The sequence below is a fragment of the Podarcis erhardii genome (genome assembly GCF_964252035.2).
Source record: "Podarcis erhardii genome assembly, chromosome: 2".
NCBI classification, from domain to species: domain Eukaryota; kingdom Metazoa; phylum Chordata; class Lepidosauria; order Squamata; family Lacertidae; genus Podarcis; species Podarcis erhardii.
The window spans coordinates 77,746,284-77,769,305 of NC_138498.1; the positions used below are offsets into that span (position 1 = coordinate 77,746,284).

General features: G+C 43.8%; 1 long non-coding RNA gene across 1 annotated transcript; it reads left to right on the forward strand.

Annotated features, from left to right (window-relative positions):
* Positions 1-799: 799 nt before the first annotated feature.
* LOC309331693 lies at positions 800-5,075 on the forward strand. The gene is made up of 2 exons (XR_014151944.1): positions 800-2,108; positions 4,313-5,075. It is a non-coding gene; the product is annotated as an uncharacterized lncRNA (long non-coding RNA).
* Positions 5,076-23,022: the final 17,947 nt, after the last annotated feature.

The window sequence follows — 23,022 nt, forward strand, 5'->3', positions numbered from 1 at the left end:
TTGCAGGGATTCGAACCGCTGACCTTCTGATCAGGAGGTCCTAGGCTCTGTGGTTTAACCCACAGCACCACCTGCGTTAAATGGCTGAAGAGCAATTTTCAGCATGGTACTCTTTCTTGCAGCAAGTTCTCCATGGGCATTTTAAAAACAAAATGCTAATGTGTAAAATGCAGTTCTACACAAACAAGCAGAAGGAAGCTGTGAACACTGTTTAGTCTGTTTCCTTTAAACTCAGCTTGTGTTTTCATCCAAACTCAGGATTATGGTTTTTACTAATGTCAGTTTTAACACACGGTTGAAATTGGATTAAAAAACTGAGCATATCCTACATTCTGATAAAATGAAAGTCTAGTTGCTCCTAAATGCAGCTAGTAAGAAGGGCAAAATATATTTAACATTTTTGTAGGGTAGGTCAAGATACAATTGCGCCAATATAGAAAGAAATTACGTTTTGTCTTTCCTAATTTTCAGTGTTTGAGTCTTGCTATAGAAAAAGAACACTTCATAAATTCTAACAAAACAACAGTTGTAAAGCAGATAATGATGGCTATCTTGAACAAAAACCATTGTGAATAATTAGTTATACTCCAGATACCTTTCTAAGCACTTGGTTTGGGGGGAAGTTGTGCCTGAAGCTATTCTTATTAGCCACCGGCCCATAGGACGCACATAGTTTTTTGGGGGGGAAATAAAGAAAAAAAATTATCCCCCCCCCCCGGCGCAGGGCTGGGGCGGGAAGCCCCGAGTTTGCGGGGCTGGCGACGGGGAGGAGCAGGCTTCTCTCTGCCGCCAGCCTTCTAACCAAGTCGGGGACAGCGGGAAAGGCGCACCGCGCCTCTCCCGCTATGCCCCGAGTTTGCGGGGCTGGCGACGGGGAGGAGCAGCCTTCTCCCCGCCGCCAGCCTCCAAACCAGGTTGGGGGACAGCGGGATGGCGGCGTTCCGTCTCCCCGCTGTCCCCCGAGCTTGTGGGGCTGGCGGTGGGGCTCTCCTGAAGCCTGCATTCGCCCCATAGGACGTACACACATTTCCCCTTCGTTTTTGGAGGAGAAAAAGTGCGTCCTATAGGGTGAAAAATACGGTATGTGAAAATTCTCAAATATCCCTTACAGATGTATAAAGCACAGTATGGTTCCCTGAAAAAAGAACCAATGGCAATTTTAATTAGATAATACAAAGTGGGCCAGCTAAGAAGTAACGATTGCCACTTGATAAACTCCAGTTTGTGAAACCAAGGTAATCTGCCATGTGGGCACACTGTTTTATCTCTTACTTTCTGTGCCAGCTTTGGTTTGGGATTGTGGATCATTTAAACCAAAGTTTACAGGTTTGAGTACGGTGGGAAATTATGGTTTATATGCAAACAATGTTCAATGCCAAAGCCCATATCTGAGGGGAACAGGATGTGGCAACATATGGACACCCTTCCTGTCCCTGGGTTAGTAAAGCATGGTTTAGTAAGCCAATATAACTATGTCTGAAGCAGCCTAGTACAGTAATACCTCCATGAACATCTGCCTTGTCTAGCATCCATTTCAGCGAACGTCCTGGCAAACCCAGAAGTACCAGAATGGGTTACTTCCGGGTTTGCTGCTCGCGCATGCACAGAAGTACTAAATGACGCATGCACAGAAGAGCAAACTGCTCCGTGTGTGCGCGCAGAGCGGTGCTTTGCCCTGCATCCTTTTTGGCACAACAAGGTACGACTGTATCTAAAAAGCTTATTTTACCTCAGCCATATTAATTTTCTTTTTTTTTAATGGTCATTAAGTAAGGAAAAGTAGCCTACACCAGTTTATTCTTCAGAGAGTGCTATACTGTATTGCTAATTCACTTCCAACATGGAATGGGAGGCTCGGAGAGGCATATGGCTCACAATTGCCAAGCCATCATCTGTTGCTTTCTAACAGATTGATAAAAGACTTATTTTTAGTTCCCTCCAAAGTGACAGTGGAAGTGTATGAATTCATTGGCTTCTCTTACAAGCTCCCATCTACCCAGCAGCTGCATCATGCAAAGAATCCTGGGTTGTGGCTGAATGGTATATACACCAGGAGGATTTCACACTGCCTGAGAAATATTTACTGGCATTTGGCACTGTCAAAACAGGTAAAGAATTGTATTTACCGGTAGTGCTATAGCATAAGTGCTATAAAATAAACTAGGCTACAAGATAGTCATTTGTGCAAGGCCTCATAAGAAGCAGTGTGCCTGATATATTCAGATCCTCGCTATCTGATTTTACTGTGTTTTCTGTTCTAGCTTTGTTTTCCTACTCTTCAATCCCCATGGTGCAGAAAGAAGAAGATAAAGAAGAATTAAGAGGATCTGCTTCTCCCCCACCTGCTTTTTAATAGCATTTATCTAGCACCCAATTTATTTCCCCCCCCAACCACATGTGCACACTATATAAATAAGCTACTTTTATTTATGGGCATAGCACAGGATGTAAATACACCTGTTTAGATACAACTGTGGGTGTTCATATATGGCAGACTTCCCCAATCTGGTATCCTCCAGATCTCTTAGACTGCAACTCTCATCAACCCCAGCCAGCACAGATGAAGACTGTAATCCAAAACAACTGGGAGGAGGCCAGGTTAGAGAGGGATGATATATGGTATTTTTCTAGTGATGCAGAAGGTTGGCCTATTGTACATAGGGTTGTGTGAGCTATGCTTATTTTTCCCCTCCAGATGGTGTCATAGAGCAGGTTTTAGAAGCCAAACTGAAATGTTGTTGTTGTGCTAAAGAACAGCAATGATCTCAGTGTCCTACAGCACACCATAGGCGTATTTTTACTACCATAAACCTAATACTCTTCGGGCAGTCTTTTTTTTTTAATTTACTTTTAGATGTTGCCAGCCCCTGCAGAGATGGCTCAAGCATGAAACCCTCTGGTAGATTTAAGTCAGTTCCCCATTGGAGCACCATGTTGCAGAATTTATAACTCTCAGTTTTCAATTATCCATGCATTGAATTCAAAGCGAGCTATATGATCAAAGAAAATTCTGCCTAAAGCCACATTTGGTCCACTGGAAAATCATGTTACCGTTGCAGAATAATCAAAACACTTTCTATCTGCTGTTTTAAAATTTTGAGGTGGTGAAGAAAGGCAGAAGTCTGACTTCCTTGTTTCACTATTCAGAGGTCTTTGCTCTCTCTTGTGTAATTATACAGTTGTTGCAAAAGCCCCCAACACACAGTCAGCAGTCTACCAAAAGCATAAAATGTTCCAAAAAATGGTTCGTCTGCACCTCATTTTAGATGGTTTGCTTCTAAAACAAATAAACGTACAATTGAATGCCTTGATGTGGGTTATCTGTGAGAGGTTTAGTGCTGTGGCCCTACCTTATTCATGTACCCCTATGATGTTTTAGTTCATAATTCTGTATTGTGTTTTATTTCTGTGTTTTATTTCTGACTATCGGTCGAATAAAGGAAATTGATTGATTGAATAAATTCTTATGAATTCCTAAAATTCAAAGTGTTGGCACTGACCTTTAAAGCCCTAAACAGCCTCAGCCCTGTATACTTGAAGGAGTGTCTCTACCCACATAGTTCAGCCCGGCCACTGAGGTCCAGCTCCAAGGGCCTTCTTGGAGTTGCCTCACTGCGAGAAGTGAGGTTATAGGGAACCAGGTAGAGGGCCTTCTCTGTAGTCGCACCCATCCTGTGGAACACCCTCCCATCAGATGTCAAGGAAATAAAGAACTATCTGACCTTGAGAAGACATCTGGAGGCAGCCATGTATAGGGAATATTTTAATGTTTGATGTTTGATTGTGTTTTTAATATTTTGTTGGAAGCTGCCCAGAGTGGCTCTGGCAACCCAGTCAAATGGGCAGATGATGATGATGATGATGATGATGATTTTGTAGTCGCAATGACTCTAAAATGCAGCTCTCTTGAAGAGCAAAGTCATTTAAAACGTTTGCCATCTTGACCCTTCTAATCTTTTAAGACTAATGCATGTATTATCCAAGTTGAATGGATACTGACCAAGTTGATAATAGTCTTGCTTAACCATGATTTGTTTGCCACATATGCTTGCTAAAGCTACAAAGACATAAGACTAGAGAAGCTGGGAAACAAACCAAGCTTTTGTGAAAAAAGCCTTGGCTTGTTTGCTAGTCTGTAAAATAACTCGTGGTTTGTTGCACAAACCCGGGTTAAAACAAACCATTGTTTATTGTTATCTAGTCTCTTTGATTTCCTCCTCCTGATGATGATGGATTGGAGCATGACTTAGTTCCATTGGCATTGGTAAAGGGATGGGCAGCAATTTTCATCTATCCCTCCTTTCCCTTACAGATCCTTGTTCCTCTAGAATAAAACTCAGTGGAATAGTCTAGGAGGCAATGCTGGAACTGAAGGGAGAATCAGCAAAAATGACTACCCCATACCCTTCCTTCAGCAGGAAGCCTCCACTGGATCCCAGTTTCTTCTCTGAACAGAAGCTGTTCTATTCTGAGTTGCAAGGCTGGATTTAACCCATGGTCTTTTATTGTATGAACAAGTAGTATGCTCTGGTTTGTGACTTCTGGTATTGAAGTCAATGGGTTAGGTTTTAAGTGTGGGTTAGGATTCTATTTCCTGTTCCTTTTTATACCCCTATTTTGGTTCTGATTACCTAAATAAGCCTTCCTACTGAACAGTTCTTGTTTGGGCTGTGAATTCCTCAAAACTAATGCCAATTTTTACATGGACTCTGCAATATGTAAACATAATTAAATGCATGGTGCTTACGAAGAGCTATATTGAAGTTATTCTTCCCATAACCCTGTAAAGTAGGCCACCCCCCTTTAATAAAAGGAGGGGGCTGAAGCTGAGACAACTACCTGGATTTCCACATATGCAGAAGACTGACTCTCTCCTTATCATTGGGCACTAAAAGCCAGTCTAAACAAACAAGGCTGCAGTCATCTCTAATATCTGAGCAGGTTTGAGCTCAAGCAACCTAAAAGAGGGGTGTGATTAAATAGCTTCTTAATTCTTTTTTAAACTTCTGCCATCATTTGAAAACAGTGAGAAGGGAGGTGGACTAAAAGGGAATAAATTGCCTGTTTGGAACTTCTCCTTCTTCTATTCCTCAGCTGCTTCATATGAAAGAGATAAAGGATGCAAAGCCCTCAAACAGTCCAGAGTACTACATTTCCATAATATATTTCACTCCTGAAACTATTTGTTCTCTTCAGCATGATGTTCCAGTTTCAATATAGTAATTTAGAAACAAACAAGCAAACACCAATATATGTACAACATTCACCATCAGCCGAACTTAGCCTTCTCTAACTTGCTCATAATGTTCTATTCATCTTAAAGATAAATTAGTATGTATCAGCATGGGCTCTGTAGAATAGGAGAGGGACATGGAAATGGGTGATGGCCTGTGTGCAAGGAAAAGTTGCAAAAAGGATGAAGGAGAAGGTAGGAAAAAGGGGGCAAAGGTGATACAGGTGTCCGTGTGTATGCAAAAAAGACCGCACAATAGGAGAGGTGATAAGGCATGGAAATAGGCTTGACCTATGTGCAAGGGGGGACGTGGGTGGCGCTGTGGGTTAAACCACAGAGCCTAGGACTTGCTGATCAGAAGGTTGGCGGTTCGAATCCCCGCAACGGGGTGAGCTCCCGCTGCTCGGTCCCTGCTCCTGCCAACCTAGCAGTTCGAAAGCACGTCAAAGTGCAAGTAGATAATTAGGTACCACTCCGGCGGGAAGGTAAACGGCGTTTCCGTGCGCTGCTCTTGTTCGCCAGGAGTGGCTTAGTCATGCTGGCCACATGACCCGGAAGCTGTCTGCAGACAAACACCGGCTCCCTCGGCCAATAAAGCGAGATGAGCGCTGCAACCCCAGAGTCGGTCACGACTGGCCTAATGGTCAGGGGTCCCTTTACCTTTACTATGTGCAAGGGAGAATTGAGGAAAGCTAGGAGGAGCAAGGGGGGGGAGTAAAGGTGAAAACGGGGGTGCAAAGGAGGTTGCCCAAAAGGAGGGATTTGGAAACATTGGAATGGGGTTGAAGATGAAAGCAGAGCCATGAAAGGGTCAAGAATAGGGTGCTTAGTAGTTGCAATGTGTGGGAGAAGGAAGATGCAGGAGGTTACCATGGAGGCGGTTTGTGTGCTAGGAGGGGTTGCACAAAATGAGGGGAAAGGCATGGGCATGGGACGAAGGTGAAAATGGGTGCAAAGTGGAGCTGCATAATAGAAGAGGCTTAAGAAATGGTGCTGGAAAGATGAGAAGTGAGCTCTGTAGTTGTGCGGGGTGGGAAGGGAAAGCTCAGGGGCATGACAGCGGGGGTTGGCAAGTGAAGCAACAGGGACACAACCCCTTGTATTTTTTCATGTAAGTAAAGTCTATAAAAGTAGAGAAAGTGGATAGAGAGAATTTTTTTCACCTCCTCTACTCATATAATACTAGAAGACAAGGCCATTCAATGAAGCTGCATGTTGGAAGTCCTGCTTCACACAGCACATAGGTAAACTATGAAATTCACTACCCTATATTTAGTATTAGATTTAGTGGCAGAATTCGCTTTATAAAGGAACTGGACAGATTCGTGAAGGATAAAGCTGTCAATGGCTACTAGTCACGCAGCTCAGGCATGAGAGGTAGTATGTCCCTGTTGCTAGGAACCACAAATGGCGAGAGTGCCATTATGCTCTTGTCGTGTGTGTGAGGGCAGGATGCTGGACTCGATGGGCCTAATTCAGCAGGTCTCCTTTTCTCAAGCACTCTGCACTTTCAGCTTGCTTTTAATTGCCAGGACTGAGTGGATGGAGTATACTTAAAACCCACTCTCTAAATGTTAATGGTGTACAGCTAGAGAGCATAAAAAAGAAAGAATTTGACCAGAGTGTGAGGAACAGGGAAGGCCTTCTTTTCCTGTTAAAACGAACCTGCGAAGTGATTACTCTTGCAATGTTCAGTTAGAATTTGCCAGCCAAAGTCCTAGCAAAGAGCCAAGCTTCTACCTCTTAGGTTATTTTCCCACTCCCAATTCCCATAAAGCCACCGCCCTGCCCTAAGAGCTAATTTTCAAATGCAGCAGGCTCATAGCAACAGGCTTCACGGTCTCCAATGGTTGGAAGGGAGAGGAGAGAGAGAGAGAGAGAGATCAAACAATCTAGTGTATGTACATAGTATTCTTCAGCTCCTTGCTTGTTATTGGTCTGAATATGCTACACTCCCCTCTTTCCTCGCCCAGTGTGATCTGTGCTCGCAACTCGCTGCCTGGATCTGGGCCAGCTGGAACACACCTTCTTTTTCACACATACCCAGACCCATGAGCCAGCTCCGGCCTACAGGGTGGAAACTTGATGCTCTTGTCAGTGCAGCCACAACTTGACTTGCTGGGGCTGGAGCAGAGGAGGAGGAGGAGGAGGAGGAGGAGCCAAAGGCTTCCAGTGCCCTTCACACAGAAGTAGTGGGAATGTGACAGTAGGGGCAGGACCAGTGGGGAAGCCCCACTTTGCCCCTCACACCATCGTACATCATGTGAGAGTGAGCACCCAAACATGGCTTGTATCGTTTACACTAAGTTTCATAGCTATATAAGAAATGTAGGTCATCATTCACCAGCTTTAAGAGTGATCAGACTGTCAAGGCCTCAACCATAGATTAAGTGCAGTCTCCTTGGGGTAGGAAGAATGCAACTATTAATTACACAACTATTAATATTACCTCATCAGTGTGCATTGCACATGACAGTATTGCATATGAAAGAAAAAGAGCGCAAGTTCCTTCCTTGGGAAGCTTGCACTCTGAATGTTGAGAGTGGAGAGAAACAGCAAAATTAGTGAGAGAGAGGAAAAGATAACAAGGCCTTAAAATGCATTGTTATGTCAATTTGGGACAACATAAGAGGAACGGTCCAGTTAAAACAATATGCAAAGAGAGGTAGAATAGAATCTATAAATATTGCAGGGCCACTAGAAGATCCTTGCACTGTGTTCAGTACAGGAGCTGAGTAAATCTAAATTTCTCTTGCCCTTCCCATTCCCCACCCCCAGTCAGTCCCTGTAGCAATTCCTGTTCATCTAGTCCTGTCTTCTACAAACAATTTTGTATGAAAGGAATGCAGGAAGTTCAGTTAAAAATTAAACCACCAGCATAAACTCTAGATTGTAGTTGCTCAATAAGAATGCTTGTATTCATAGAGTAGCATCCGAAGCCTTCTTGAAACAAAACAAAACAAAACAACAAAACCCTAAACTACGAGGAAGCAGAAATTAAGAATTTATTAATGCACATTACTACAGTGGTACCTTGGGTTAAGAACTTAATTCGTTCTGGAGGTCCATTCTTAACCTGAAACTGTTCTTAACCTAATGGGGCCTGCCGCTGCCACCACGCGATTTCTGTTCTCATCCTGAAGCAAAGTTCTTAACCCGAGGTACTATTTCCGGGTTAGCGGAGTCTGTAACCTGAAGCGTCTGTAACCTGAGGTACCACTGTATTTAAAGAGAGGGGTCTTTGTTAGATCATGGATACATTGCATGCCATGCAGACATGAATGAAAATGCTGGTTCTGGCTTTTACTATACTTTTCTTTTCTTTTTAAATCACAGATACAAAGCTCGATTAAACTAATAATAATCCAGTAGCAATGCCAAATGTCTGAATTTGACACACATTCTGGAAACTGGTGCCTGAAGTTCAAAAGCAAAAACAGGCAAGTAACCTTTTTGCAGGGTTAAGGCATCCTACTGAAGAACAGGCAGAGCAATTCTTGCCTTTTCCAGATTGCAGCATTCTAGTACTGTGGCTGTTAGATCTCAGGACCAGCTGGACAAGGCAGTGAAATATTTGCTGAACATTTGTATTCTGCCTCTCTGCTTCTTATGAAAACACTTGTCTTCTTAAAACTAACCAGTACGAAGGAAGCAACAGGAATGTGTTCAAGCCTCTGGGATTCAATAGCACTTCTCCCACATATGTGTCATTCAGAAAAAGCAGGTCAGATTTTTAAAAACAAAACAAACTCCTACTTTCAAGAGTGCTGCTGAGCTGCACACAGCTTGTGCTATGGCTACTTGCTGATTTCATCTGACTACACTCTTTGATTGGAGCAGCCTTCCCCCGATCTCTTTTTTCTGGCTTAAAACTAAACTAAAATAACAATTCCCCTCTCTGTTATTTTAAGTGGAGTTTTGATCTGATAAATACATGGGCCACACTTGTTGGTTGATTTAGAAACAAAGCAAGGCAGGAGAACATTATACAACCTTTAACACAAAAGATTTGCAGCTTCAAGGCTTTTTCTGGCAAAAGCGTAAAGCAAATATTCTTTTTATAAAAAAGAAGAAACCCTTAAGGATAGAGCAAATTACAACTGGTTCCAAGTCATGTTGAAAGCAGTGCAGTGCCGCACTGCTGGAGAAAGGAAGCACATGCATTAGCCTACTGGTAGTTTTGTTGCAATTACATCCTGTAGTCAAGAGTCTAAACTTGTCCTATGCAGCATCAGCCCTCTCAGTTGATTAAAAAAGAAAAGGCAACTGGAAATCTCTGAGGCACTAATTTCCCCTCTTTATTCTTAGTCATCAGCGCACACACCCATTCAACGATAAGACATGCAATCTGGGCCAGCGGCGTAGCGTGGGTTGTCAGCACCCGGAGCAAGGCAAGTAATTTGCGCCCCTAACCCCTAACCTGCCGCCGCTGCCAGCTTCTTCTTGCTGCTGCCTGGGCTGGGGTATTTACGGTAAGGTAGCCACGGCGGCGGCGGCGGGTCTGTGTCAGGTGATCTGAGGCGAGTTGCCGCTGGCACTGCCGCCCAAACGACGTCACTTGCCCGGAGGAGGAGGAGGGCAGAGAGGTGAGAAAAATGCAACATGGCCCAGCAGCTGCAGCGGCGGCGGGGCTGTGAGGAGGGGCTGCCTGGCGCGCCCTCTGCGGCCTTGACGCGCGGGGACCGCGGCGAGCGCTGAGAGCCGCTGCCTGCTGGACGCCTTCAGCCCGGACGCGTGCACAGCTTGTCGGTTCCGCGAGACATGGGGCTCTACTACAGCCTGCGCCCGAGGCTCTTCAGCGACTACGGAGGCGGCGAGCGCCCCCCCCAGATGTTGCGCCCGGTGCAGCCGGCCCCCCCTGCACCCCCCACGCTACGCCACTGATCTGGGCCACAAACCTACGAATAAGCTAGGAAAAAGGGGACTCCCTTCAAGCCAATGGGCACAAAGCAGCTAGAAATGGTGACCATTAGGGCAGGTGACAACAATACAGTGGTACCTCGGGTTACATACACTTCAGGTTACAGACTCCGCTAACCCAGAAATAGTACCTCGGGTTAAGAACTTTGCTTCAGGATGAGAACAGAAATCGGGCTCTGGTGGCGCGGTGGCAGCAGGAGGCCCCATTAGCTAAAGTGGTGCTTCAGGTTAAGAACAGTTTCAGGTTAAGAATGGACCTCCGGAACGAATTAAGTACTTAACCCAAGGTACCACTGTACAGTATTAAAATCTGTTAAAACAAATTATAGTCAAGAGAATAAGGTTGTGTGTCTGTGTGTATATATGGTGTTATGAGGTGATTTCTTTTGGGGGGGGGTACCAGATCCCTCTAATTTCTGGATCCAGCAACTGTTGAAAGCCAATCAAGCTTTCTAATTTCAGGAAACAGCCAAGCTAGCTTCCTTGAGAAAGGATGGGGGATTAGGGGGCTCAGTGCAAGGCGGCAAATGTTTATCGTTTTGTTCTTCTTTCTCTTTCAGACCAAGAGAACAGAACAGCCTCCTTAGACTTCGACTGCTTTAGAACTACTCCTCCATCTTTTTTAAGAGGTGTAGCTTTGATCAAAGCAGTGACATAATGGGCAAATGAACCTCTCATAATGCATCTACTTCAGCACTCCTTGGTTGTTAACTCTCCTGTCGGTAGCATTTTATTGGTGTGTTTATTTTTTTAAATTGATATTTCATTTGTGCTGAAACACTTTTCCTTCTATATTTTCAAAACGTATAATTGAAATATTCACACAATTGCATTTAAAATCACAAATTTCAACATGCACACACACACACACACACACACACACACACACACTGCCTTTCCAGTCAGTGCCATTTTAGCAGCCTGGGTTGTGAAGTTTGGGAGATTTTGCTAGGTAGGGTTGCTGATCTTTTAATTAGAAACGAACACTTTTTACCCTACCTTTGGTGGTTTTGGGGGATCCAAGGACAAAATTCCATGCAAAAACTGTATTCTGCTGCCTGTTCACCTAAGACGTCCTAGACAAAACTCACGTGAGGAGGATAGCCCTTGCCCACTGCTTTTCTGGCAACTGTTCCAAAAGCAAACAAAACAGCCAATCCATTTTGCTGTTGTTGTTCTGGGAGGCTGGCAACTCTCCTAGGTGTCTGTTCCTCGGAATTCTAAATAAGCAGCAAAAGGTTCACCTGTGTGCGGAAAAGAGAAGAACATGGATGAGTCATCCAACAAAGGATCCAAATGTTATCCAGTGGTTCTGCCTAATTTTCTAGGTACAATTTTCAGCATGATAAAAATCTGAAAAAACCTACATGCCTGTATCTAGGCTACAGCTGAGAGAGAGGGCATGTAGAGTGCCATTACAGTGGTACCTCAGGTTACAAACACTTCGGGTTACAAACTCCGCTAACCCGGAAGTAGTACCTTGGGTTACAAACTTTGTCCCAGGATGAGAACGGAGATCGTGTGCCGGCGGCGTGGCAGCAGCGAGAGGCCCCATTAGTGTAAGCATGCCTCAGGTTAAGAACGGTTTCAGATTAAGAACGGACCTCCGGAATGAATTAAGTTCATAACCCAAAGTACCACTATATATCTGAAAAACAAACAGGGTGTGGCTTAGGCCTGGGGAAGACATTTCCAGTCATAGGCGCCGACTCCATGGGGCCTGAGGGGGCCCGAGCCCCCTCAAAAATTCATTTGGGGGGGCTCTGCCCCCCCAATAATTTAAGAAAATTATTAGTTATATTATGCTTTGTAAAATCACAAAATTATGTTGGTATTTTTTATTTTCCTTGTTTGACGATAGTTACCTTTTAAAATACATTCAGTAATGATCTAGAGAGGGGGTGGGGTTGCGGGCTCTCGACCCATCAACAATCTCGCGGGGCTGGCGTCAGCCCCGTGAGAAGCGGGGATTCCCCCTAGCTCATTAATATTCACTGCCCACGGCGGCAGCCAATCGGCTGCCGCAAAGGGCGGGCCCTCACAGGTTCACTTAAGGTCGGGGCAGCCCGGGGCTCGCCCCTTTCGTTCCCCCAGCAGCAGCGGTTTGGAGGTCTTGGGACCCCCCAATATTTTTTATAAGTCAGTATGGGCCCCCGCCCCCCCAATATTTTTTATAAGTTGGCGCCCCTGTTTCCAGTTAAATGGGTAGGGCTTCTATGTAGATATGCTTGGCATTGTAAGACCAGGAGGCATTTTGGGAAGGTCCACCACTGCCAGTTGCTGGTTTTTCTTCTGTCAGACTTTGAAGGCTTCCCCTTGCAATAATAAAGTCTCTGTGGAGTAGAGTTGTTCCCTGTGGCCTTGTTTGTAGAAAGCGGCAGTCAAGGAAGCTTCCTTCTCCAGGGCACATCTTGAAAGAGCTGGTGCAGCAATGCACTCTGAATATTTGTTGGTTTATCAATAGCTCAGATGTATTGGGGCTAACATACTTAGGGAAACTGGTGATGATTCAAGTTATAAATCTATGGGGGGAGGTGAATATTATCACTAAAGAAATGTCTGTTGCATACCAGTATTTATGACAAGGGTCTGGGGAACCTCCAGCCTAGTGGACTCTTCCCAAGATATGCCACTGCACGGCCCCCACTTTGTGCCCCCTACAAATGCTTTTGCTGGACTGGAATGTGACTTTGAACTTTGACCACCTGTCTTGTTTGCCTGGATGGAACCTGGAGGGCCGTGTGTGTGTGGAAAGCTACTGTACAAAGTTAAGGGTTGGATGGACATCAGATGCCCATTTAAAGCATATAACTTCTCCTAACAGATCCTCACAGTTTCCCCCTCACAGAGTTACAATTCTCTGCATCCTTAACAAACTACACTTCCCAGGATTCTTTGGGGGAGGTTGTATGCTTTAAATGGGCATTGGCTGTACAGTGGTATCTCAGGTTAAGTACTTAATTCATTCCAGAGGTCCGTTCTTAACCTGAAACTGTTCTTAACCTGAAGCACCACGTTAGCTAATGGGGCCTCCTGCTGCTGCCGCACCACCAGAACACGATTTCTGTTCTCATCCTGAAGCAAAGTTCTTAACCCGAGGTAATATTTCTGGGTTAGTGGAGCCTGTAACCTGAAGCATATGTAACCCGAGGTACCACTGTACTTTAAATGTGTGGTGTGGATCTGCCCTTAATTAGCATTTTCATACATTGTTGCTCTCCCACTTCATACCCTCCAACATCCCGCTGATCAACATCCCGTTTGTTTTTGTGTCCCGAGCTCTCATGGGATCCATCTGATTTGCCCCAGAATACACACTCTGGGACCCAGTGAGAAGCTGGGATGGCTTCTGTAATTCTGGGGTGTCCCGCTCAAATCGGGACAGTTGAGGGGTTTGAACTTTTGCCCCACCCACTTTTGCCTCTGATTCTACCCAGTACTGGCATGTGCCCCCCAGAAGTTTGCTCATGAGAGAATGCGGCCTTCAGGCTACAAAAAGATTCCCCACATAAGGGAATATTCTCTACTGGCTATAGAGTGCTGCCCTAGAGGGACCTTTGGGCCAGCAACCCAGCCAGACTCTTCTAATGTCCTTCTTTTAGACATGCTCATCTTCAGTAGAAGAATGCCCTCTAAAAATGTGCCTTTTTCACCTAATTATCCCTTGTAACAGACCGCTGCTAAACAAAACAGCAGAGCCTGTTGTTTTTGCAGAGGCTTTGCATTTCAAGGTTAAAAGACCTCCTGCTTCACAGGTCTGTTTGCATTTGTTTAAGGAAAGTCACCTGGCCAAGGGGTTTAAAGTGACAGCATGCTGCTTGAGAATAAAACGTTTAAGAAGCAAAATGCTGGTATACTCTGGTTTCTCTTCAGATTGTATAAATCTTTCGCCTTTTACTAAAGAAGCAAAATGCTGGGCTGTTTCTTTGCATTACTCAAAGCCTTTAAATAAACCCATCCAGCCATTTCCTGAACACCACTGCTTGTGTCAGGCCTCTATGATTCTGTTCAACACTTGAGGGTTGTTTCTTACATTGTTAAATTGTTTGAAAGTTCATGTTTTAGGTTTTCAGTTGCTATCACACAGTAAGGAGCTTATGAGTATAGCTTGAACCTGCCCTGGTGTTTCAGTATAACAGCAATACACTGTTTTATCCTATCCCTTTTAGGTATCCATTCTCTTGCATATCGTATGGGAATAAAGCAAGACCGGCATAGTTGCGTAGTTGGGGCACCCAAATATTCAAATGCTGAGTTGGTCCTCTCAACATAATGAGATTAGTTTCTAAAGTCATAAAACGGCTAAAAATATTTAGTTCTTCATCAAGTGTTATGTTGCTAAACCAGCAGAGAAAAGTACAACAATAATTCTCAGTATGTGCATACAGTGATACCTCTGGTTATGAACTTAATTCGTTCCAGATGTTCGTTTGTAACCCGAAACTATTATTAACATGAGGTGCACTTTCGCTAATGTCGCCTCCTGCTGCTGTCGTGCCACCGGTGTGCAACTTCCGCTCGCATCCTGGGGCAAAGTTCGCAACAAGGGGAATCTACTTCCGGGTTAGCAGAGCTCGTAAACCGAAGTATTTGTAAGGAGGGTGGTACACAACACGCAGTTCCACTGTATTTGAAAAGCAAGCTTTTTGATTTTTTTATGTAGGCAAATTTTATTTCCAATAAATATGTTCAGGATAATGCTAAGGGGTAGACTGTTAACTAAATAAATGGCAATGTAGCCTTTGCTCAAGGTCAAATGCTGTGTCTTCCAATGTGTACAGGGGCTTCATGAGGCAGACTCAAACCAAACCAATACCTCTTTGGGGAGCCGATCAGTCTTAATGCAAATCTAAGTGTGTAGAGCTTGAAGTAGAGATGAATTTCCAAACACACTAACTTGATTTTAAAAAAGCAAAATCATTACCTCAGTGTAGAATTGCACAATTTAAAATCTCTCAAGAATTATCCCAGAGAAAAACTACACACACTTTGTATGGTTTTGGGGATTCTTCATTCATAGTCCCTGTGCTCATTTCTTTTTTCTGGTATCAGTTGATACAGCTTTCTACCAGTTCTGGGCATAAAAACATTGCCTACAATCAATAAATTCACCACCACGGTTTCCGGGGGGGGGGGAGTTTTGAGTTTTTGTTTCTTAAAAAGTGAGGGGAAAGAACAATGTACAGCTCCACAATGGCATCCCATGAGCCACTGTGAGAACAGGATGCTGGACTAGATGGTTGTCTGGTCTGATGCAGCAAGGCTCGTCTTGCACGCCTTGTGGCAACACCCAGTTCATAAACAGATTATATTTACCAATATGTTAGGATTATGTTGGTACCAGAAGCTGGAGTTAGCTCATCTGGTGGTTTAACAGTTTGCAAAATTTAATCTGCGTTAACTCAAGTGCATTTACCTTTAAAGTCTTTAATGCATCAGGTCACTAAAAGCACAAGGCCTTTGCCCTTCCAGCTCATAGAAATAGTTGGATCCTGTGTGCACTTTGAAAATTTTGACTGGTGCTGGAACTAATTTGACCCAGACTGTCTGGAAATGGTATTATCAGGGCAGGACATTAGGGCAGAAGTCCAAGAGGAGCAGGAGGAACCCCTCCTCCAAATGCAGCAAGGTTGGTTTGCCACATTTTAAAGTAAGCGAAGTAATGTACATTCTTTTTTCAGAATACCTTCCCAGCTCAAAAACAATAAGTTCAGATGTAAGTTCAATGTAAACAATAAGTTTACATTGCCTGACTGTGCCCCTGCTGTCTAGGAAAGTATATATAGATAACCTTGTTCCGCTATAGATATCTTCCATTTGTAGTTCGGCTTCCTTTCGTGAAAATTATCCTGTAAACATATGTTGATGCAATAGCTTTGTTATTATATTTTACAAAGCTATGGAGTTCTTGAGAGCAGGAATAGCCCTGAAAAAGCTTTTGTACCATTTATCTAACTTTCCATATAAAAAACATTGTGAAAATCCTTTTTCTAAAACGTTTTGAAAAATATATTGAATTTGCCATAGCTCACCATTGCTATCTATTGTCACATTTGCATAATGCACTTTACAACACACTTTAAAGGTTTTATTTGCAGCTGTATAGCTGAGTCCATAATAATGTGCACCCTCCTTGGGAGGTCTGGAGGGTGGCAATGCAATAAACCTTTTAAGTCAAGATCTTTCCCAATCATCATCCATACTGGAATTGTTAAAAACAAGTATTTACTGATTTTTCTCTTGTTTGCAACCCTGGGAGGAAGGACAGGATATAAACATAATAAATACATAAGATTTATTTATTGCATGTTGTGGTAGGTAGAAAATTCCCCCAGGCATTCTGGGCAAGCCATGGCACAGACATTATTTTCATGTTTCTGGCACTGACCGTGGGCAATGAAACTGTGATGAAAAATGCAGCCTTAGGATCCATGGGGGAAAGGAAGGCTGCAGGGATGCTATCCAAAGCAGCCTGCCCAGGTGCCTCTCAACAGGGAGCCAGGCATGGAAGCAGCAAGCCTCGTTTAATCGGTCAATAGGGTTTGTAAACACAGTAGCCCAGCCAACTTTGGAGCTTTCCTGTGTGTCTCTTCTACAAATTGCCCATCTTACTCCCTTACTCTCCCAAATTCCCTGCAGTTTTGGCCATCGTGTAATTTCCCTCATCACAAAACAGATGTACCATTAATTTTTCTTGGTTCAAGGATACTAACGGCAGCTCACCCAGTGTTTTATTTATTATTTTATTTATTGCATTTAAAATAATATTCTCACTCCTACGGAAGATGGTAGCAGCACACAGCAGGGTGGGGTGGGCAAATCTAAGGAGGTGGTATGTATAAAGGCACATATGCCTGTGCCAGCTTTTCAGTATGAATGTTGGCAGCTGAGAAAGCTCAGCCTGGGAGATGGGTTGCCACCTGGCAGATTCACTAATTGCCTTATCACTGTTGCAAAAGTTCAGGACAACTGCCAGTTCTGGCACTGAGAAACCCAGGAAATTTCGCCAGCTGGTGCCTGTCTGTACACAGGAACACGAGAATCTGCCTTCTACTTCTTCGAGTCAAAACTTCTCACTCAGTGCATCGCCTACACTGACTGGTGTTAGATCTCTAGGGTTTAAAACATCTTTGCCAGCCCTACCTAAAAAAACATGTGAGGAATTGAACCTGGGGCATGCTAACACTGAGCTGAGGCTCTTCATTCACCTTTGCCACTTATGGCTACCTGTCCCCCCCGTCCCCCCGCCACAGAGCATGTGCTGGCATCATTAATATATGGATGCTGGCCAGGTGGAAAACAGGCTGCTTCTTGCAGCAGCCAAACATTTGCCCCGTACTAGACTCTTCAGCATACTGCCTGCAGCAGATCTGAGGGTGCTTTCCTGGAACAGAGTCAGAGCATAGTTATGTACATGCGTGTAGCCCACGGGGGATGCCCACTCCCCCCCCCATCAACTAAAGCAATAAAAATACTTAACTAACTGACCATTCATGTTGGTCCTGGCTCCCTTAACAAAAGTCCTGCCCCCCCCCCCAAAAAAATCCCGGCTACTCCCATGGTTATGTGAATAGGGAGAGGTTTTCTCTTTCTCTCATAATACTATAAGTCAGGGACAACCAAGGAATATGAATGTTGGAAGATTCAGGATAGGGAGCAGAAAAGACTTCTGCATGCAGCAGCTCATAGTTAAACTATGCAATTCACTCTCACAAGATGCAGCTTAGACAAATTCTTGGAGAATAAGTCTATCAGTGGCTACTAGTCACGACAACTGTGTGACTCTGTATACCAGTTTCTGAAGAGCAACAGTGGGAGAGATATCCTGATCTTGTAACTGAAATAGCAGCCTAAGCATAGCAATTTTCCATTATATGCTGCAGGTCCTAAAATGCTTAACTCACAGACAGCATCAGAAACCAGAAGTAACACCAACCTATATCTGAATCATAATAATGGAAGGAAATGGAGTATAGCCAGGGCTGGAGGCTGAAAAGGAGTGTAATGAGTGTTATGGAATAAAGCAAGAGTAAAAGAAGAATCAAGTTCACTGCATTTTGTGGGGTGGGGGTGCCTAATTGCCACTTAAACACATCTGCTACGGTAATGAGAAACTATTAAACTTAACAGCAACACTTAATGAAGATGAGACAATTAGACAAGTGCAAAATACCCCTTACCTTTATGGCAAATACTAAAGCGTTACATCGACATTAGTTTGTTGCTTCTGTGGCAAAAGCCATAATGGATTAAATAGAAGAACAATTAAATGATAAAAAAAATCCTGCTGGGAATATTGCATGAGTTCCTTTTCTCTCCCTCCCCCACCCCTTCTTTCTCCCCTTTAACCTATACATTCATTATAGTTGGCATGTCGCAGGTTGCTAGGTTATGTGAGCACAGCTTGCCTGGTAAAAAGATTTTTCATAATGCCTACATGATTATTTGAATGAGGAGCACTTTCCATGAACAATGAGATTTTGCTAGGCTGAGTAATTTCCTGCTGTCATAAAGTTCTATATGCACCAAGAGGGTGCATATAGACTCGGATTTTGGCGAGCCTGAGATACATACAACAACTCCTGGCGAATGAGGGAGATCTCTCCTAATGTACTCTTGATATGGGTTGAGCTCCTATCAATCCATTTTGTAATCTTAAAAACCTCAAGAGAATCATTTTATAAAATATGGTGAATTCCTCTAGACCTCAGTAGACATCAATAGAAGTTAACATGTATTTCTCAGGGAGGCAATTTGTCAGTCTGTTTACAGAGACTAAATTGTTCTTTGCGCATGCTCAGAAGCACTGAATCGCAACCCATGTGTGCACAGATGCGGGTTGCGAACGTGCATCCCGCACAGATCACGTTCACAACTCGAGCGCCCACTGTGCTTACATGTAATAAGGAATTATTATTAATTGCAAGAATTAGATGGGCCATTGGCAGACTCTTGTGTTCCTATATTACTTGGAAATTTTTAATATGCTCTGATGTTGGACTCAGTGGGCCATGAATTTGGACATTACATTGTTTTGAATGTCACTTAATTTTGTGTGGGGAGAAGGTTTACTTTCCCAAGGCATTTAAATTTAACAGGGCTTTTAAAAGCTGGACAGATTTTGCGGCCAGTTCTTGAGCATGGTTTTACATCAGGTGTAAAAATCTGTGTGATCAAAAATAGCTTGGTTCACTGAGTTCTGCAAACTGCAGTAAGTCCTGCAAAGTCATGGATCTCTAAAAATAGATGATGAGTTAAACTGTTCAGGGGGTCTGTGCAAAGCTACCAGACTGCCCTAGATGATGAAAGTGTAATACTCTGTTTCAAGCTGTGACCAATGCAAGCCGCTACATTTGGACATACCAGCTGAGGTCTATCTACTTCACCTTTGCCATTTCAAAGCAAAAGACAGATATAAGGCTTGAGTGCTACTGCTGAAGATGGAGGCTTCTTGGCTTCAAAGCTACAGTTATGTCAGAGCAGAATCAGTTGATTAAAGGTTGATTTTAATCATTTTTCAACACATGCTACAGGACAAAAGGCTTTACTCATTTATGTATACTAGGAATGTCTTCTGCAAATGATGGTAGGTCACAACTAAAATAATATTAAAAACCAACGTCATAACATACCAATATAACACAATTTGATAAAAGTGCTTAAATCTACAGCAAAAACTGTGCATAAAAAGGCCCGGGCAAATGAAGAAGTTGTAACCTGGTGCCAAAGAATCACAATACATGAAGCATTATATATACTATATACTTCATTAATCGTGGACACCCCTGATCTGTACTAAAATTGCACTGTGAATAATGTGGTGAACCCTCAAAGCTTCTGTTTGCCCTGGAAAGGAAACAAGTATTTTCCCTCCTGAGGCACATAGCAGCTTGGGGGGTAGGGGGTGGGGAACCAGTTCTAGTTTAGAAAACAACAAAGGGTAGAAGAGTTAAACCACACTCCCCAGGCTGCAATCCTGCTTTAGACTGGAGGACCTGTTGCTGCTATAATCAACAAAACAAAACAAAAACATGGCCATGTACATAGCACATCATCTAGTTTTGTGCATCTAGTTTTGTGCTGAAATCCTACTGTTTTATGCAAGTAACCCTTGGGAGAATAATCCAGAACTGGGATGACGCTACAGAGCAGGCCTTGTCTCTGTGTACCTAGCCTTCAAAAACCCAAGGAAGGGCTTTTGAAGACGGTATTCCACTGTGTATCTGTGGATTTGTGGCTGAAAATGGAAGACGGCACATCCAACGGGCTGAATAGTCATTTTGATTTTTAATTCTATTTTATTGCTTCTTTTATTTCATATTTTCCATTTTATTGCCATTTGGGTTTTATTGTTGGGAGCCAACATCTATGGGGACATGGAAAAGTGGGGCTGGCATGTCTAGCTCTGCTTTTAGCCCTTAGGCATTCAGGCAAATGTCTGACTAAAGCTTGTGCCTGGTAGAGTACAGGATGCCCACATCCCCACACACCAGCTAGGGAATCTGCAGCAACCTTCTGTACCATCTGAAGCTTCTGAATGAATGTCAAGGGCAGCCCCCTTAATTTTACAGGTCAGGTTGCATTAATCAAACCTGGAATTTACAGAAGTGTGGATCAGTGTAATGTGGTCCAGCATGTCTAAGAGAGGAAAACAGTGATGGGGCTGCATATTCACCCTGGGAACCTACCTTGTTCCTTCTACTGAGTTAGATCATTGGCCTATTCAGCTCAATATTGTCTAACCAACAATATTGTAGGCGGGAGTCTTTTCCAGCCCTACCTGGAGCGGCTGGGGAAGGAAGGAGAATCTGTGGCTCTCCAAATATTGTTGGACTTCAACTCCCATCAGCCCAGCTACCAATGGTCAGGTATGATGGAAACTGTAGCTCCGCAACATCTAGGTTAGTCACCCCTGCCCTAATACACATGCTGCTGACTTAGTGCAATATATCTACTAGCCAGATGGGCGGGCTATAAATATTTAAAATTTGTTGTTGTTGTTGTTGTTGTTGTTGTTGTTGTTGTTGTTGTTGTTGTTGTTGTGTTTCCTTTTTCTGAAGGGACAAGGAAATCAGAATGACTTTATCAGCTGCAGCTCCTTTCTGAGAAAGCAGCTTTCTGCATAATTCATCCTTATTTTTCTCATATTTTAAGTAAACTTCCTCTACATAGATCAGTTGAGTAAACCCAACCCATAAAATAAAAAGGAAACAATGAACTGTAGCATAGGTAGGTTAAAATGTGTAACTTTTGGAGGTAAACTGTTATTAAGGAATATACATTTTTTAGACTTTGTGTGAGGATTTTGGTAGACCACAATATTATGCAATAACGGCAGGATCAAAAATAAAACATTGTTCCAAGCAAGAATTTACACAATTAGCTGAAGGAATAACAACAACAGTCATAATCTCATTAGATGAATACCAGCAGAATGACATCTGATTGTTTGGGAGTTTTTTAAAAAAACTTTTGCAGCAAGCCTGGGAAATATTAGGGTGACGTGTAATAGGCAGCAGCCTTGCTGAGCTGATAGCAGATCGTGCTACAGATTAAAACCATAGACAGCTGCATTTCCGACACTTGCCAAGGCCAGCCTTACCATGAGGCAAATTTTAGGAGCAGTTTGTGGTAATCTTTGCAACAGGTGGTACATTTGCTGTTGTGGATTATCCTGTTGCACAAGACTGTGATCCTCATAACGGACAGTAACAATGACTGTTCCCCCACCCACCCAGGGCAAGTGTGAACAAAAATCGCATCTGGTTAAGCAATGTGTTGAGTAGCTACATTTTAACTCCTGCTACTGTTGTGGGGAGGGAAAGTGGGGGTAAAATCCTGTCAATTTGTGTCAAGAGATTCTGGTCATATATTTTTGTGCTTTTATATTGCATATTGTGTTTTCCTATTGTAAACCATCCTGTAATCTTCGGATAAAGAGTGGTATAGAAATTTAATTTATTATTATTATTAATAATATTATATTATAATTTAATAATAATAATAATAATAATACTTGGAGAGCAGAGGATAGCAGGCAGTGATAGCAAGGACCCAGGAGGCTCCAGATAATGATGGGGGAGGGGGCTCTGTCAGGGGCGGAAGAATGGGGCGGTGGGGGCGGTTTGCACCAGGTGTCTTCACTGAGGGGCGACATTCAGCGTGCCCCCCGCGTGACTCCCAGGCCTATGCTGAGCTGTTGGGGGAAGGGGCGGAGCTGCACTGCACTGCCTTGCCAGCGACCTTTCCCCCTTCGTTTTGACAGCTCAGGAGAGGCTTGGGAGTCACAGGCATGCAGCACGCTGCTGCCCCCCACTCCCGGGCTGCTTCCAGGGTGGGGAGCCTCCCACGAGCTGTCAAAAGGAAGAGGGAAGGGAGGAAGGCAGCATGGCTCCCCCCCCCACAGGAAGCAGCCTGCCATGGGCAGCTCGCTCTGCCCCATGGCCCTGCCCCCAGGAGCACAGCATGCCCTCCACTCCGGGTGCCAGAGCAACTAGGGGGGGGGGTGTGTGTGGGAAGCTGCTCAGCAATGCCTATCCCAAGGGTCAGCAACCTTTTTCAGCCATGGACCAGTCCACCGTCCCTCAGACCATGTGGAGGGCTGGACTATATTTTGAAAAAAATGCCCCACAAATAACCCAGAGATGCATTTTAAATAAAAGGACACATTCTACTAATGTAAAGACACGCTGATTCCCGGACCATCCACAGGCCGGATTGAGAAGGCGATTGGGCCACATCCAGAGCCCGGGCCTTAGGTTTCCTACCCCTCGCCTATCCTAATGGTCACCCCGGGACCACTCTCAACAGGAATTCATCATGTCACCATGCAATCATGGTAAAAGAGGCAGGAAACATTAAATAAAAAC